Below are 17,429 nucleotides of genomic sequence, written 5' to 3'. Positions count from 1 at the left end.
GGATCTGCATAACCCTTTCTCTTCCCTACAAAAGTTTGCGCAGCCCAAATCAATATTCGTAGTACTGGAAATAAACAGAATATAATTCTTCCACGACACATTTTTAATAAACATATTAACAGACATTTTAATCGCAATGGTAAACTAAACTTGTAACCGCGTTTGACAACGGGACATTCAATCTGTCAATCACACAATAAAACCCACCCACAGCAGGTAAGGTACGTTATTAAAGGGCGGATGTAAAAAGAACCAATCAGAATCATGAGCTCGCCCTCGGTTACTGGTCGGCCTATCTCATGCCAATCACTTGGTGAGTCCTGGAAGCGGAAGCAGCAGAGGGACATCTGAGCAGGAGATGTAAACAGAGTAAGTTGTCAGTAAGTAACTATTGCATGTAAAGCCCGTTTTGTTTTACTTATCTATGTAATCCATATACTGTATAATAATCATAAATGCACCGTGTAGATTTATATATATCGCAAAATTAATGCACGATATGTTACTATTGTTTCAAAGATCGCGTTATTGCTGGAGTGTTATAGAAGAGCACTATATAGCACAGCAATATATGTTTGTAGGTATATAGTACCTGCCAATGTGTATGTTTAGGTATATATTATGTAAAGTGCGGGTAGTGTGTTGTTTGTGCCTGACTTTACATAATGATGCAGTATGAGCAGTTATTGTGTAACTGCTACTTGTACTGCACATGTGAGCATTTTGGATGTAACTTGTATCCATATTCTACAGTGAGAGGCATCATTGTGTAGTCAGTATGTGTACTTTAATACAGAGTAATGCTAGTGTGATTATATATTATTGGCAATTCAATGTGAAATTTGTGTAACTGTCATCTAAATGAATGTACAGTATTAAGCACACTGTAAGCTGATTAAATACTTTTTATCTTGGATTGTTCAACATTTATTCTCAAGATTTTTTTTTTTGTTAATCCAATGTGAGAAAAATTGCTGGCCCTGACTAACACATCTGTGCTCACACAGGGTTATCCTTAAAAAGGTTTATACAGTTATACCTCCATATAGCGGTTTAGGGACCGGAGCCTTGCTGAAAAGTGAAAAACTGCCTTAAAGGGACAGTCTACTCCAGAATTGTTATAGTTTAAAAATATAGATAATCCCTTTATTACCCATTCCCCAGTTTTGCAGAACCAACACGGTTATGATTACCTTGTAACTAAGCCTCTTTAGACTGTCCCCTTCAGTATTTTTGACAGACTTGCATTTTAGCCAATGCAAGTAACTCCTCTGGCGTGAGCGCAATGTTATCTATATGGCACACATGAACTAACACCCTCTAGCTGTACAGACTGTCAAATGCATTCAGATAAGAGGCGGCCTTCAAGGGCTTAGATATCAGCATATGAGACTACCTAGGTTTAGCTTTCAACTAAGAATGAACCAAATTAACAAAATAAAATGTGGTGATAAATGTAAATTGGGAAGTTGTTTACAATTACATGCCCTATCTAAATCATAAAGTCTAAATTTGACTAGACTGTCCCTTTTTTAAAAGTGAAACAAGGCAGTTTTAGCTTTTTTTTTTTTTTTTACTTGCTAGTGTTTTTTAAAACTTAAAAACATGTTTGAGCTAACATATATTAGGTGTGCAATAGCTCTAAGTTTAGCATAGCCCTAGCACAGTACAGCACAATATTTAATTAAAACTGTACAGTCAAATTTGCCAGACTACAACACTGAGACACAGAATGTACCTGAATTCTGTAAATAGACCGAATGGCGCACAAAAAATGGTGTCAGTTGCCTTTCTCGCAATCTCATGATGAGTACAGTACTGTTTCAAAATCCTTGGAGGTTGCGCTTCAACTCCACATCAGTGCTGTATTAGGTAAGCACTGTAAATTGAGGTATACCTGTATATACAGACCTTAAAAATAATCTTTGGAAATGTCTATTTTATATAAAATGTTCAAAAGGTTAAGCTATGCATCAATCTAGATAGAATCAGTAAAAACACAAAAACATTAAATGTATCAAAAACAGTATTAATATCAGATTTCATAATCTAAGACCTTGGCTAAATGTTTTTATAATAATAATAATAAAAAAAAAAAATCTTTTTTAAAATACCACTGAAACATGAAATATGTTTGGAACAAAGGACTTGGCAAACCTAAAAGTGAAAGCAAATGTAAAGAAGTAATTTGAAAAGCCATAACCGCAACCATCCCAAGCACAATTAACCCTTACCAGACCTTTTACAAATCTTCCACACCCTTAAATGATCCTCATTGACAGGAGGATAAATATTAAACATCTTCTAACTGAATCCTTTATTGCAAGCTCTTCCTCCTAGGCCTAATCCTCAAAGGGGACACTAAAGTCAAAATTACACTTTAATTATTCAAACAGAGCAGCCATTTTTTAAAAAACTTCCCATTTTCTCCAATTATCAAAATGTACACAGTATTGTCAACACTAAAACCTTAATAACTTTTACTAGAAGCATTTTTGCCAATACTGTACATGTATATGGCAACTATGTTTTTACTTGAAGATGTAATTCATCTGTGCATTTAAATTTTGACTGGAATGTCCTTTTAAACACTTTGCTAGCAGTAATTTCAATGCGAGGAACTTGCCCAAAATACATTTTTTGATATCATTTCATTAAAACAGAAATATAGCCTTTGATCTTTTATTTTTAAGTAAAGAACCAAAAGTATCGATCTAGGCCCATTTTGGTGTATTTCATGCCACCATTTCACCGCCAAAAGCGATCATATAAAAAAAAAAAAATACTTTTTCACAAAATTCTCACTGAAGTGATTTACATACTGCTTGTGCAATCATTAAACACATGATTGGAAATAATTCTCCTGGATCCACTTTGTTCAAATAGCAGAAGCATATATGGCTTTGCCATTGGTTTTTGGTAATTTGATTGCACTAATTGCAGCTGCGCACTCATACTTTCTATTATTCACAGCAGTGAAAGGGTTAATCTGCTAGCTTGTACGGTTAATTTAGTTGTAGCATAGAGATTACTCTCCCACCTCGTGATCTCTCCCAAACGGCTCTCTTCCCTCATAAATAGTTACAGCCGAACTGCTGGAGCTTCCCATCAGCTCGGACATAAATTTACGTTATGCGTACGATGAGCTTCATACCGCATTACCTATATATGTCAGATTTTTTTTTTTTTTATGTGTATTAAGCAATTCTACTGTATATAATGGTCCCTTCATTGCCCCCCCAGCATAATATAATAATAATAATTATATATATATATTTATACACACAAAATTGCAGAAATGTACGGCACTCACTTTATCAATTCAGCTGCCTGGTGCTCTCACTGAGAAAATACACATAGTAGAACAGAAGCAGTGAATCCCACGGTACGGTCTCCTAAACAAGCAGGCACACAGGATTTTTCATAAACACTCCGTTTTAAATGGCAGTAAATTAAACCAATTACTGCATTAAAACGGAGTGTTTATGAAAAATCCTGTGTGCCTGCTTGTTTGGATCCTGGCTACAACACGGAGGCCGTCTGGGATTCACTACTTCTGTTTTTATATATATATATATATATATATATATATATATATATAATTTTTATACACACACGTATATTTAATTTATGCAATAACTTTCTCTTTTTTTTTTCTTCAAAGAATTTTTATTGATGAAAAAGAGAGGGTATTACAATGTGTAAATGAAACACAGGGGGCATTTCACTTCCTGTTTAGGTTAAAGGAACATGTAACTCAACTTTTTTTATTTTTCATGATTCAAATAGAACACGCAATTTTAAACAACTTTCAATTTACTTCTTTTATCTAAGTTGCTTCATTCTTTTGGAACCTTTTTTTGAAGGACCTACTATGCAGTACTGGGAGCTATCTGAAGACATCTGTTGAACCAATGAAAAGAGGAATTTTGGTGCAGCCACCAATGAGCAGTTTGCTCCCAGTAATGCATTTTAACCCATGAGCCTACCTAGATATGCTTTTCAACTAAGGATACCAAGAGAATTAAGCAATTTAGATAATAGAAGCAAATTTGAAAGTTGTTTAAAAATCACATGCTCTGAATCATGAAAGAAACATTTTTGGTTTCATGTCCCTTTAAGTAATAGAGCGAGATCTAAATTGTGGGAACGTGTTTTAGTACATCATAACAAGGTGCTAAGGTTTTGGAATGTCTATTAGAAGAACTATAAATTACTATAATTGAGATAAGTGAACGATTTCACTAGATATCATAATGACAATATGAATTAGACTGCTGAAAAGAACTGAGAGAGAGAGTAAAGAGAAATAAGGGAGGAGAGAGGAAAGAATAAAATGGGGAACTCAAGAAAACTGTCACGTTTGGCTCCTTGCCCGTCAATAAATATGCTATGCTCCTATTTCTCGTTTGATGCTCTATATATCCTTTGTGTGTTTTTCCTGCCTAAGCTCCTTTTTCCTCTTCTTGGCTACTTTTTTCCTCTTTCCTCCTCTACTAGTCCCCTTCTCTGATAGCTTCCTTCTCGCTCTTTATCACCTCCCTTTTTAACTTTATCTCTCACTATTCTTTCCTACTGTTCGCCTAAATTTCAGAAGTATAAGTATAGCTACATAGTTATTTAGTGGGGAAATTCTAATTAGTTGGAAATAAAGATACCCAGTCGGCCCAGATTAATTCAAACAAAGTGAGGTTATCCATGGTATAAAAAACATACCTTTCCATACCATGGATGTAGCTCATGATGTTTAGTACTTCATTACAATTTGGGGGGAGTGCTATTCTTTCATGATCTAGCTATAGTCAATCTGACTGCTGTAAGCAAATAGGCACAATAATAGCCTTTGTTGTGTAGGATGCAATTGTATTCCTAGATGTAGTAGTGCTGCCTCTGGGGTTTTAGGGAGTCTAAGGGGAGTGTAATACCAATGCGCTAATATTTTATATTCTGTCTCATATAGGGTAACACAATGGAGGGCCTTTCTTCATTATGATAATGGATTTTTGTCAATCTTTGAGGTGTCAGTATATTTATAAGAATCTTAGCAGTACTCTCTAAATAATATGTGAGTATATGGCAGGGTTATAACTTAATATATTTAACAATCTTTCTTTAAACTAAACCCACAATCAAATATTCATATACTAAGACAATAAAATTAATATAAATTCCTGAATTCTTTATTATTAGTAAATATCTATTAACAAATTGAAATATATTTGTAGGAATCAGAATGTGAATCAATATTATACGCGTTTAAAAACTATTCAAATATGCTGTGCAGAGTTCATGCAAGTTTACCTTATTCACAATAGAATTTAATTCAGTTAACACCATGAGATTCCAAGATATTTAATTGCTAACATTCAAGCAATACAATTTTAACAGTGCTTAGTTAAACAATAGGACAATATATATATATATATATATATATATATATATATATATATATATATATATATATATATATATATATTATATATATATATATATATATATATATTGTCCTATTAGAAGAACATTAACATTTGCTGTCTTTTTATTTAAATTAGATAAAAAGTTATTTTTTATACAGTTTTTCAGTATCCTTACTAAAAAATCTGCTTTAATAACATAATAGTGCAAAAAAGCATACTTTTCCGACACACCTCAATAGTGAGTTCTGTCCTAAGTTACAATTTAGTCTAATGCTTAAGCACTGCTCCTATAAGTGTACTATACAGCATAGATATCTCAATACTAATTGATTCTGACAAAACATTATAGATGAAAATCTATATTTTACAAATAATATTTTTGTTCCACTTTTTTTTGTTTAAAAAAAATAAATAAATAAATATATATATATATATATATATATATATAATCTCAGCTATTTAGCTACAATTGATTCTAATACAATTCTAATTAGGATACTAAAAATACATATATTCTTAATGTAAACAGTTATTTATAATTAAAACCAATTCTAAGATATATATATTCTATATTTTGCACAGATGAATTACTTAGCATACAAAAGATAAACTTAACCCTATACGGGACTATGAATATAAGCAAAAATATAAACTGCTCTCTTTAAATCTATTAAATACAAATTGACTATGTTCTTACCAATAATATATACAGGGAGTGCAGAATTATTAGGCAAGTTGTATTTTTGAGGATTAATTTTATTATTGAACAACAACCATGTTCTCAATGAACCCAAAAAAACTCATTAATATCAAAGCTGAATATTTTTGGAAGTAGTTTTTAGTTTTTTTTTAGTTTTAGCTATTTTAGGGGGATATCTGTGTGTGCAGTGACTATTACTGTGCATAATTATTAGGCAACTTAACAAAAAACAAATTATATACCCATTTCAATTATTTATTTTTACCAGTGAAACCCAATATAACATCTCAACATTCACAAATATACATTTCTGACATTCAAAAACAAATCAGTGACCAATATAGCCACCTTTCTTTGCAAGGACACTCAAAAGCCTGCCATCCATGGATTCTGTCAGTGTTTTGATCTGTTCACCATCAACATTGCGTGCAGCAGCAACCACAGCCTCCCAGACACTGTTCAGAGAGGTGTACTGTTTTCCCTCCTTGTAAATCTCACATTTGATGATGGACCACAGGTTCTCAATGGGGTTCAGATCAGGTGAACAAGGAGGCCATGTCATTAGATTTTCTTCTTTTATACCCTTTCTTTGCCAGCCACGCTGTGGAGTACTTGGACGCGTGTGATGGAGCATTGTCCTGCATGAAAATCATGTTTTTCTTGAAGGATGCAGACTTCTTCCTGTACCACTGCTTGAAGAAGGTGTCTTCCAGAAACTGGCAGTAGGACTGGGAGTTGAGCTTGACTCCATCCTCAACCCGAAAAGGCCCCACAAGCTAATCTTTGATGATACCAGCCCAAACCAGTACTCCACCTCCACCTTGCTGGCGTCTGAGTCGTACTGGAGCTCTCTGCCCTTTACCAATCCAGCCACGGGCCCATCCATCTGGCCCATCAAGACTCACTCTCATTTCATCAGTCCATAAAACCTTAGAAAAATCAGTCTTGAGATATTTCTTGGCCCAGTCTTGACGTTTCAGCTTGTGTGTCTTGTTCAGTGGTGGTCGTCTTTCAGCCTTTCTTACCTTGGCCATGTCTCTGAGTATTGCACACCTTGTGCTTTTGGACACTCCAGTGATGTTGCAGCTCTGAAATATGGCCAAACTGGTGGCAAGTGGCATCTTGGCAGCTGCACGCTTGACTTTTCTCAGTTCATGGGCAGTTATTTTGCGCCTTGGTTTTTTCACACGCTTCTTGCGACCCTGTTGACTATTTTGAATGAAACGCTTGATTGTTCGATGATCACGCTTCAGAAGCTTTGCAATTTTAAGAGTGCTGCATCCCTCTGCAAGATATCTCACTATTTTTGACTTTTCTGAGCCTGTCAAGTCCTTCTTTTGACCCATTTTGCCAAAGGAAAGGAAGTTGCCTAATAATTATGCACACCTGATATAGGGTGTTGATGTCATTAGACCACACCCCTTCTCATTACAGAGATGCACATCACCTAATATGCTTAATTGGTAGTAGGCTTTTGAGCCTATACAGCTTGGAGTAAGACAACATGCATAAAGAGGATGATGTGGTCAAAATACTAATTTGCCTAATAATTCTGCACTCCCTGTATTTAATATCACATAAATAGACATTCTCATATCCATTAAAATATATATTTTCCTACAATGCTTAAGTATATTTTACTTGAAATATAAATACAGTTGTTTTAAGCAGTGAAATTTGAAATTATAATGCAAGCCATGTGCTTTCACTGTGTGTGTGTTACCTTCCCCCAGCCGTATGTCTGCAGTACGTCTTCAAGTGTCAGAGATTCAGTGAGCCATTGTGTTGTCATCACACATGTCTGCCAGCATAAGCCTCCCCTTGAAGTCACAAAGATCTAGGTGAGAAACCCCAGAGGACCTCTGAGCACACCCCCCACTCAAAAACACAGACCACTGACTCAAACAACCAAGGGGTTTCCTGCAATTTCAGTACTATGCTTATCTTGTTTGGAAAGATAATTTAGTTGAAAAAGGAATCCAGCTATTTAGATTGACCCTCTCTCTGATCACCAAATGTTTTAGAGCCACAAGAAAAGCTTAATTACCATCTGATGGGGTCTCTAGTTTTCACACCTCAGCAAGAAAGTGTTCCTTTTTAAATGATCTCTCCAAAGACAAACCTGAAAGCAATTTCTTTTAATGACTTTGTGACCCATCCTGTCTCAAGCTATAAAACTTTGCATATATTCAAATAAACATGGTCATTCCTTTTTTGAGTGATTGCTTAAAGGGACACTGAACCAAATTTTTTTCTTTTGTAATTCAGAAAGAGCATGCAATTTTAAGCAACTTTCTAAGTTACTCCTATTATCAATTTTTGTTCGTTCTCTTGCTATCATTATTTGAAAAAGGAAGGGCATCTAAGCTTTTTTGGTTTCAGTACTCTGGACAGCACTTTTTTTATTGGTGGATGAATTTATCCACCAATCAGCAAGGACAACCCAGGTTGTTCACCAAAAATGGGCCGGCATCTAAACTTACATTCTTGCATTTCAAATAAAGATACCAAGAGAATGAAGAAAATTTGATAATAGGAGTAATTAGAAAGTTGCTTAAAATTTCATGCTCAATCTGAATCACGAAAGAAACATTTTGGGTACAGTTGTCCCTTTAAGTTAATTAGACCAAATGTTTTCTCTAAGTTTATTTTAAAACATTTATTTGTTCTACAAGCAATCCATTTGATAAGAGAGGGTGGGGGCTGGTTTCTATACAGTGTCCATTTGCAGCTTTTAGAAGTTAAATGAATTATTTGATGTACACATCCACAGACCTATCAAATAATTATACCTGTATATATGATCTAATAATATTTCAAATACCTTGACAGAGGGGTATGGTTGATTTTAAAATGTTACCACGCAAGTAAGACCGCTTTATTAGGCGGAAATAGCTCCTTCCATAATGTTGTTAATGAAAAGATAAGTTTATAAAGTCTTCCACTCACACACAACCTAATCTCACTAATTGTCTTGTGTCTAATAGATTTGTGGTCAAAACCCAACTGTGCAGGAAACTTTTAATGTGAGTTTACTCAAAAATGAGAATATTAGGTGGGGGGCACTCTGAGGAAAGTTGGGGAATGGGTTTGTATTGGTTTGGGGCAGCTAGATCAGAAACTGTAGAAGCTTCTATACGAAACCATACATTTGGATGAGATTCAGGGAGGCCATTAAGTAGGCCCCTTAAAGTGCCATAAAACATGTTGATCTGTGCATATCATTAAAGGGCTAATTAAGAATAATTTGCATAAAAATTGTTTAAATATTGCTTGCAAGTATTTTAAAATGTTCAAAAATAAGAAAAATTAGTTACGTAGCCATGCTGTCTGGAGTAGTCTGATGCACCCCCATTATCAGTGTTTTAGCATCAGAAACACAGGCATTGTATTTCAACTGAGTTCACAGTAGCTTATTTGCTTCTAGGCATTCTCCAGCAGATAAGTGTTAAAGGGACAGTCAAGTAAAAAAAAAACTTCCATGATTCAAATAAAGCATGCAATTTTAAACAACTTTCCAATTTACTTTTATCGCCAATTTTGCTGTATTCTTAGTTGAAAGCTAAACCTAGAAGGTTCATATGCTAATTTCTTAGACCTTAAAGGCCGACTCTAATCTAAATGCATTTTTACCGTTTTTCAACACTAGAGGGTATTAGTTCATGTGTTTCATATAGATAACATTGAGCTTATAAACGTGAATTTACCGAGGAGTGAGCACTGATTTGGCTAAAATGCTAGTCTTTCAAAAGAACTGAAATAAGGGGGCAGTCTGCATAGGCTTAGATACAAGGTAATTACAGAGCTAAAACTGTATTATTATAACTTTGTTGGTTATGCAAAACTGGGAAATGGGTAATTAAGGGATTATCTACCTTTTTAAAACAACAAAAATTCTGGTGTTGACTGTCCCTTTAAAGTCTTCAATTATACCAAATCAAAGGTGGATATAGATGCAGCCATAAAAGGAATTGTGGGGGGGGGGTGTCCGAGCTGTACAATTCGGAAACTTAAAAGAAAGGGTTAATGGCGAGGCACTGCAGTATAAATTTGCAGTTAAAGTAATTAAAATGCATATTATATTTCTCTTGTTAAGTGTATCCAGTCCACGGATCATCCATTACTTATGGGATATTAACTCCTCCCCAACAGGAAGTGCAAGAGGATTCACCCAGCAGAGCTGCTATATAGCTCCTCCCCTAACTGCCATTACCAGTCATTCTCTTGCACCCAACGAATAGATAGGATGTGTGAGAGGACTGTGGTGATTATACTTAGTTTCATACCTTCAATCAAAAGTTTGTTATTTTATAATAGCACCGGAGTGTGTTATTCCTTCTCTGGTAGAATTTGAAGAAGAATCTACCTGAGTTTTTCTATGATTTTAGCCGGAGTAGTTAAGATCATATTGCTGTTCTCGGCCATCTGAGGAGAGGTAAACTTCAGATCAGGGGACAGCGGGCAGATTAATCTGCAAAGAGGTATGTAGCAGCTTATTATTTTCTGACAATGGAATTGATGAGAAATTCTGCCATACCGATATAATGTAAACTCAGCCTTAAATGCAGTAGCAGCAACTGGTATCAGGCTGTCATGTATGTATATTTTTACACTTCAGTATTCTGGGGAATGGCACTTCACTGGAATTATACTGTATGCATAAAACTTTAGCCTAATTTGCAGGGACTAGCAACAGGCTTTTTAATAACACTCAATTTATTAATGTTAAACGTTTTTTGCTGGCATGTAAAATCGTTTAATTTTCTGAGGTTACTGGGTGAAAAAATGTTTTGGGCACTATTTTTTTTCCACTTGGCAGTCGTTTTATTTAATTTATTACAGTTTACTGATCTCTCTCACTGTTATGTGTGAGGGGGAGGCTATCAGGGTTAGTTATCCTTTGCTAATGGGAGCAATCCTTTGCTAAAATTGTGTTTTTTACAAAGATTTGATGCTATAACTTTTTCAGTTTATTAATTTTCAACTGTCATAACTTTTTCTGTGCTTCTTATAGGCACAGTACGTTTTCATATTATAGTAAATTACTTGAAAAGTATTTCCAAGTTGCTAGTTTATTTGCTAGTGTGTTAAACATGTCTGATTCAGAGGAAGATATCTGTGCTATATGTGCTAAAGCCAAAGTGGAGCCCAATAGAAATTTATGTACTAACTGTATTGATGCTACTTTAAATAAAAGTCAATCTGTACAAATTGAACATATTTCACCAAACAACGAGGGGAGAGTTATGCCGACTAACTCGCCTCACGTGTCAGTACCTGCATCTCCCGCTCGGGAGGTGCGTGATATTGTAGCGCCGAGTACATCTGGGCGGCCATTACAAATCACATTACAGGTTATGGCTACTGTTATGACTGAAGTTTTGGCTAAATTACCAGAACTAAGAGGTAAGCGTGATCACTCTGGGGTGAGAACAGAGTGCGCTGATAATATTAGGGCCATGTCAGACACTGCGTCACAATTTGCAGAACATGAGGACGGAGAGCTTCATTCTGCGGGTGACGGTTCTGATCCAAACAAACTGGATTCAGATATTTCAAATTTTAAATTTAAGCTGGAAAACCTCCGTGTATTACTAGGGGAGGTGTTAGCGGCTCTGAATGATTGTAACACAGTTGCAATACCAGAGAAAATGTGTAGGTTGGATAAATATTTTGTGGTACCGGCGAGTACTGACGTTTTTCCTATACCTAAGAGACTTACTGAAATTGTTACTAAGGAGTGGGATAGACCCGGTGTGCCGTTCTCACCCCCTCCGATATTTAGAAAGATGTTTCCAATAGACGCCACCACACGGGACTTATGGCAAACGGTCCCTAAGGTGGAGGGAGCAGTTTCTACTTTAGCTAAGCGTACCACTATCCCGGTGGAGGATAGCTGTGCCTTTTCAGATCCAATGGATAAAAAGTTAGAGGGTTACCTTAAGAAAATGTTTGTTCAACAAGGTTTTATATTGCAACCTCTTGCATGCATTGCGCCTGTCACGGGCTGCAGCAGCATTTTGGTTTGAGTCTCTGGAAGAGACACTTGAATCAGCTCCATTAGATGAGATTACACACAAGCTTAAAGCCCTTAAGTTAGCTAACTCATTTATTTCAGATGCCGTAGTACATTTAACTAAACTTACGGCTAAGAATTCCGGATTCGCCATTCAGGCACGCAGAGCACTGTGGCTAAAATCCTGGTCAGCTGACGTTACTTCTAAATCTAAATTGCTTAATATACCTTTCAAAGGGCAGACCTTATTCGGGCCCGGGTTGAAAGAAATTATCGCTGACATTACAGGAGGTAAAGGCCATGCCCTGCCTCAAGACAGAGCCAAACCTAAGGCTAGACAGTCTAATTTTCGTTCCTTTCGTAATTTCAAAGCAGGAGCAGCATCAACTTCCTCTGCACCAAAACAGGAAGGAGCTGTTGCTCGCTACAGACAAGGCTGGAGACCTAACCAGTCCTGGAACAAGGGCAAGCAGGCCAGGAAACCTGCTGCTGCCCCTAAGACAGCATGAATCGAGGGCCCCCGATCCGGGAAACGGATCTAGTGGGGGGCAGACTTTCTCTCTTTGCCCAGGCTTGGGCAAGAGATGTCCAGGATCCCTGGGCGTTAGAGATCATATCTCAGGGATACCTTCTAGACTTCAAATTCTCTCCCCCAAGAGGGAGATTTCATCTGTCAAGGTTGTCAACAAACCAAATAAAGAAAGAGGCGTTTCTACGCTGCGTACAAGATCTTTTATTAATGGGAGTGATCCATCCGGTTCCGCGGTCGGAACAAGGACAAGGGTTTTACTCATATCTGTTTGTGGTTCCCAAAAAAGAGGGAACTTTCAGGCCAATCTTGGATTTAAAGATCCTAAACAAATTCCTAAGAGTTCCATCGTTCAAAATGGAAACTATTCGGACAATTTTACCCATGATCCAAAAGGGTCAGTACATGACCACAGTGGATTTAAAGGATGCTTACCTTCACATACCGATTCACAAAGATCATTACCGGTATCTAAGGTTTGCCTTTCTAGACAGGCATTACCAGTTTGTAGCTCTTCCATTCGGATTGGCTACGGCTCCGAGAATCTTCACAAAGGTTCTGGGTGCTCTTCTGGCGGTACTAAGACCGCGAGGAATTGCGGTAGCTCCGTACCTAGACGACATTCTGATACAAGCTTTCAAACTGCCAAGTCTCATACAGAGTTAGTACTGGCATTTCTAAGGTCGCATGGATGGAAGGTGAACGAAAAGAAGAGTTCTCTCTTTCCACTCACAAGAGTTCCCTTCTTGGGGACTCTTATAGATTCTGGAGAAATGAAGATTTACCTGACAGAAGACAGGTTAACAAAGCTTCAAAATGCATGCCGTGTCCTTCATTCCATTCAACACCCGTCAGTAGCTCAATGCATGGAGGTGATCGGCTTAATGGTAGCAGCAATGGACATAGTACCCTTTGCACGCCTACATCTCAGACCGCTGCAATTGTGCATGCTAAGTCAGTGGAATGGGGATTACTCAGACTTGTCCCCTACTCTGAATCTGGATCAAGAGACCAGAAATTCTCTTCTATGGTGGCTTTCTCGGCCACATCTGTCCAGGGGTGATGCCATTCAGCAGGCCGGACTGGACAATTGTAACAACAGACGCCAGCCTACTAGGTTGGGGCGCTGTCTGGAATTCTCTGAAGGCTCAGGGACAATGGAATCAGGAGGAGAGTCTCCTACCAATAAACATTCTGGAATTGAGAGCAGTTCTCAATGCCCTTCTGGCTTGGCCCCAGTTAACAACTCGGGGGTTCATCAGGTTTCAGTCGGACAACATCACGACTGTAGCTTACATCAACCATCAGGGAGGGACAAGAAGCTCCCTAGCAATGATGGAAGTATCAAAGATAATTCGCTGGGCAGAGTCTCACTCTTGCCACCTGTCAGCAATCTACATCCTGGGAGTGGAGAACTGGGAGGCGGATTTCTTAAGTCGTCAGACTTTTCATCCGGGGGAGTGGGAACTTCATCCGGAGGTCTTTGCCCAAATACTTCGACGTTGGGGCAAACCAGAGATAGATCTCATGGCGTCTCGACAGAACGCCAAGCTTCCTCGTTACGGGTCCAGATCCAGGGATCCGGGAGCGGTTCTGATAGATGCTTGGACAGCACCTTGGACCTTCGGGATGGCTTATGTGTTTCCACCCTTCCCGATGCTTCCTCGATTGATTGCCAGAATCAAACAGGAGAGAGCATCAGTGATTCTAATAGCGCCTGCATGGCCACGCAGGACTTGGTATGCAGATCTAGTGGACATGTCATCCTGTCCACCTTGGTCGCTACCTCTGAAACAGGATCTTCTGATCCAGGGTCCCTTCAAACATCAAAATCTAATTTCTCTGAAGCTGACTGCTTGGAAATTGAACGCTTGATTTTATCAAAACGTGGTTTTTCTGAGTCAGTTATTGATACCTTAATACAGGCTAGGAAGCCTGTTACCAGAAAGATTTACCATAAGATATGGCGCAAATACTTATATTGGTGCGAATCCAAGAGTTACTCATGGAGTAAGGTTAGGATTCCAAGGATATTGTCTCTTCTACAAGAAGGTTTAGAAAAGGGTTTATCCGCTAGTTCCTTAAAGGGACAGATTTCAGCTCTGTCCATTCTTTTACACAAACGTCTGTCAGAAGTTCCGGACGTTCAAGCTTTTTGTCAGGCTTTAGCTAGGATCAAGCCTGTGTTTAAAACTGTTGCTCCACCATGGAGTTTGAACTTAGTTCTTAATGTTTTACAGGGGGTTCCGTTTGAACCCCTTCATTCCATTGATATCAAGTTGTTATTTTGGAAAGTTCTGTTCTTTAATGGCGATTTCCTCGGCTCGAAGAGTCTCTGAGTTATCTGCCTTACATTGTGATTCTCCTTATCTGATTTTTCATTCAGACAAGGTAGTTCTGCGTACTAAACCTGGGTTCCTACCTAAGGTGGTCACTAACAGGAATATCAATCAAGAGATTGTGGTTCCATCTTTGTGTCCTAATCCTTCTTCGAAAAAGGAACGTCTGCTACACAATCTAGATGTAGTCCGTGCCCTGAAATTTTATCTACAGGCAACTAAGGATTTTCGACAAACGTCTTCCCTGTTTGTCGTTTGTTCTGGTCAGAGGAGAGGTCAAAAAGCTTCGGCTACCTCTCTCTCCTTTTGGCTTCGTAGCATAATACGGTTAGCCTATGAGACTGCTGGACAGCAGCCTCCTGAAAGAATTACAGCACATTCTACTAGAGCTGTGGCTTCCACTTGGGCCTTTAAGAATGAGGCTTCTGTTGAACAGATTTGCAAGGCTGCAACTTGGTCTTCTCTTCATACTTTTTCCAAATTTTACAAATTTGACACTTTTGCTTCTTCGGGGGCTGTTTTTGGGAGAAAGGTTCTTCAGGCAGTGTTTCCTTCCGTATAAAGAGCCTGCCTGTCCCTCCCGTCATCCGTGTACTTTAGCTTTGGTATTGGTATCCCATAAGTAATGGATGATCCGTGGACTGGATACACTTAACAAGAGAAAACATAATTTATGCTTACCTGCTAAATTTATTTCTCTTGTAGTGTATCCAGTCCACGGCCCGCCCTGTCACTTTAAGGCAGGTAATTTTTCCATTAAACTACAGTCACCACTGCACCCTATGGTTTTCCTTTCTCTGCATGTTTTCGGTCGAATGACTGGTAATGGCAGTTAGGGGAGGAGCTATATAGCAGCTCTGCTGGGTGAATCCTCTTGCACTTCCTGTTGGGGAGGAGTTAATATCCCATAAGTAATGGATGATCCGTGGACTGGATACACTACAAGAGAAATAAATTTATCAGGTAAGCATAAATTATGTTTTTGTCTCTATCCCAACTTGTTTTATGTACCTTTTTAATTAGTGAATAGGGGAAGGATTTGACGCCATGTCTGAGTAATGCCAAATTCTATCGCATATGCTCAAAGATTCGAGAATGACTAAATTAAAAATTCCTACACTTCTGCAGTAGCGGTCGGGGGGGCTCAAATTAGGTCTACTAGATATAAATAGTAAGGAAGGGAGACTTGCTTAATGTATCTCCATTTACTAGCTTGTTGCCTTAGGGGGAAGCCCTTAGGGGGGAACCCTTCCTCCCTATGAAACTGGATGTTGTAGAGTTGTGTGTGCAACTCTTGAACCTTGTCCCTGCCAGATATAATCAGTCTTTCCGTATTGAAATTGAAGTAGTAAATGTCTAGGTAGTGAAGTGATTCTGCCCAGCCATGAGACAGCCGAGAAGTTCCATTTAGTTCTAAGTTTCCTTAGCCCATGTAAGAGAGGAATATAGTTATCTTGAATCAGTGTGGTGATTTAGAAATAAACACTCCTAAATGATTAATGGAACAACTAGACCACTTAAAGGTGTATTTGTTTTGTAAGGCCTTGGTATAAATTATTTTGAGACACCATAGTAAGGCTTTTTTTTTTTGGAAGATTCAATTTGTAAAAGGATAATTCTCTGAATTTCATTAGTATGTTGAGTTAATGTGGAAGGGATTCTGAAGGGTTAGCTGTGAATATATAGTAGTGTCATCGCCAAATTATGCAGTTTTCTGGTTCGTGCCAAAGAGCGTAATGTCATCTTTTGCTTGAGCTGACCAGATGTTTTCTGCTAGAGGCTCAATTGCGAGGCCAAAAAGTAGGGGTTGTGGAATAAAAGCTGTTGGGGCTGAATAAAGGGCTCTAATTGCCAGATGATTTTCAGTAGGGAAGCAAAAGGTCTCTAATGCTTCCCAAAGGTAGTCCCATCTAATGTGATCAAATGCCTTCTTGGCGCCTAAAGAGATCACAGAGAAAGGTCTGTTAATCCTTGTAAACTTGTGGAAAATATTAAGTAAGTGTTGAGTATTCTCGTGGGCCCTCTCTGTTAGTAACAAATCCCACTTGGTCAGTACTGACCAAAGAGGGCAGGAGAAGAGCAATGCGATTTAGCTAAAAATAATTAAAATATCGTAATGTCCATGTTAATTAATGAGATGGGTCTATAATTCTCACAAAACGCAGGGTCTTTATCAGGTTTAGGGATGGTAGTTAGAGGCCTGTAAGAACTCCCTATATAAGGAGCCACTTTCGTAGGCTTCGTGAAAAAGTCGTAATGGTGAGAGTTCAGATTTATAAATTTTATAGAATATAGCACTTAATACATCTTGCCCTGGAGCTTTTTATGGGGTTAAAGGTTTTTTTTAATTGCTGTGGTGACTTCCTCAAGAGAAATGAGGACAGTTAAGGATTCCCTAACTAGACGAGATTGTTGTAGAGGTCATGCT

The 17,429-nt window shown here is 37.9% G+C and overlaps 1 protein-coding gene across 1 annotated transcript in view; it reads left to right on the top strand.

Moving 5' to 3' along the window:
- Positions 1-269: 269 nt before the first annotated feature.
- Positions 270-17,429, top strand: part of LOC128644513 (DDB1- and CUL4-associated factor 11-like) — a gene marked incomplete at its 3' end in the record, with an annotated part of 165,635 nt that continues 148,475 nt past the window's right edge. The window contains exon 1 of the mRNA XM_053697097.1: positions 270-369. The remainder of the gene's footprint in view (positions 370-17,429) is intronic.

Source organism: Bombina bombina, unplaced genomic scaffold (genome assembly GCF_027579735.1).
Source record: "Bombina bombina isolate aBomBom1 unplaced genomic scaffold, aBomBom1.pri scaffold_798, whole genome shotgun sequence".
Taxonomy (NCBI): Eukaryota; Metazoa; Chordata; class Amphibia; order Anura; family Bombinatoridae; genus Bombina; species Bombina bombina.
Note: the sequence above shows the minus strand (reverse complement) of the source record. Positions and strands in the feature narration are given on the sequence as shown.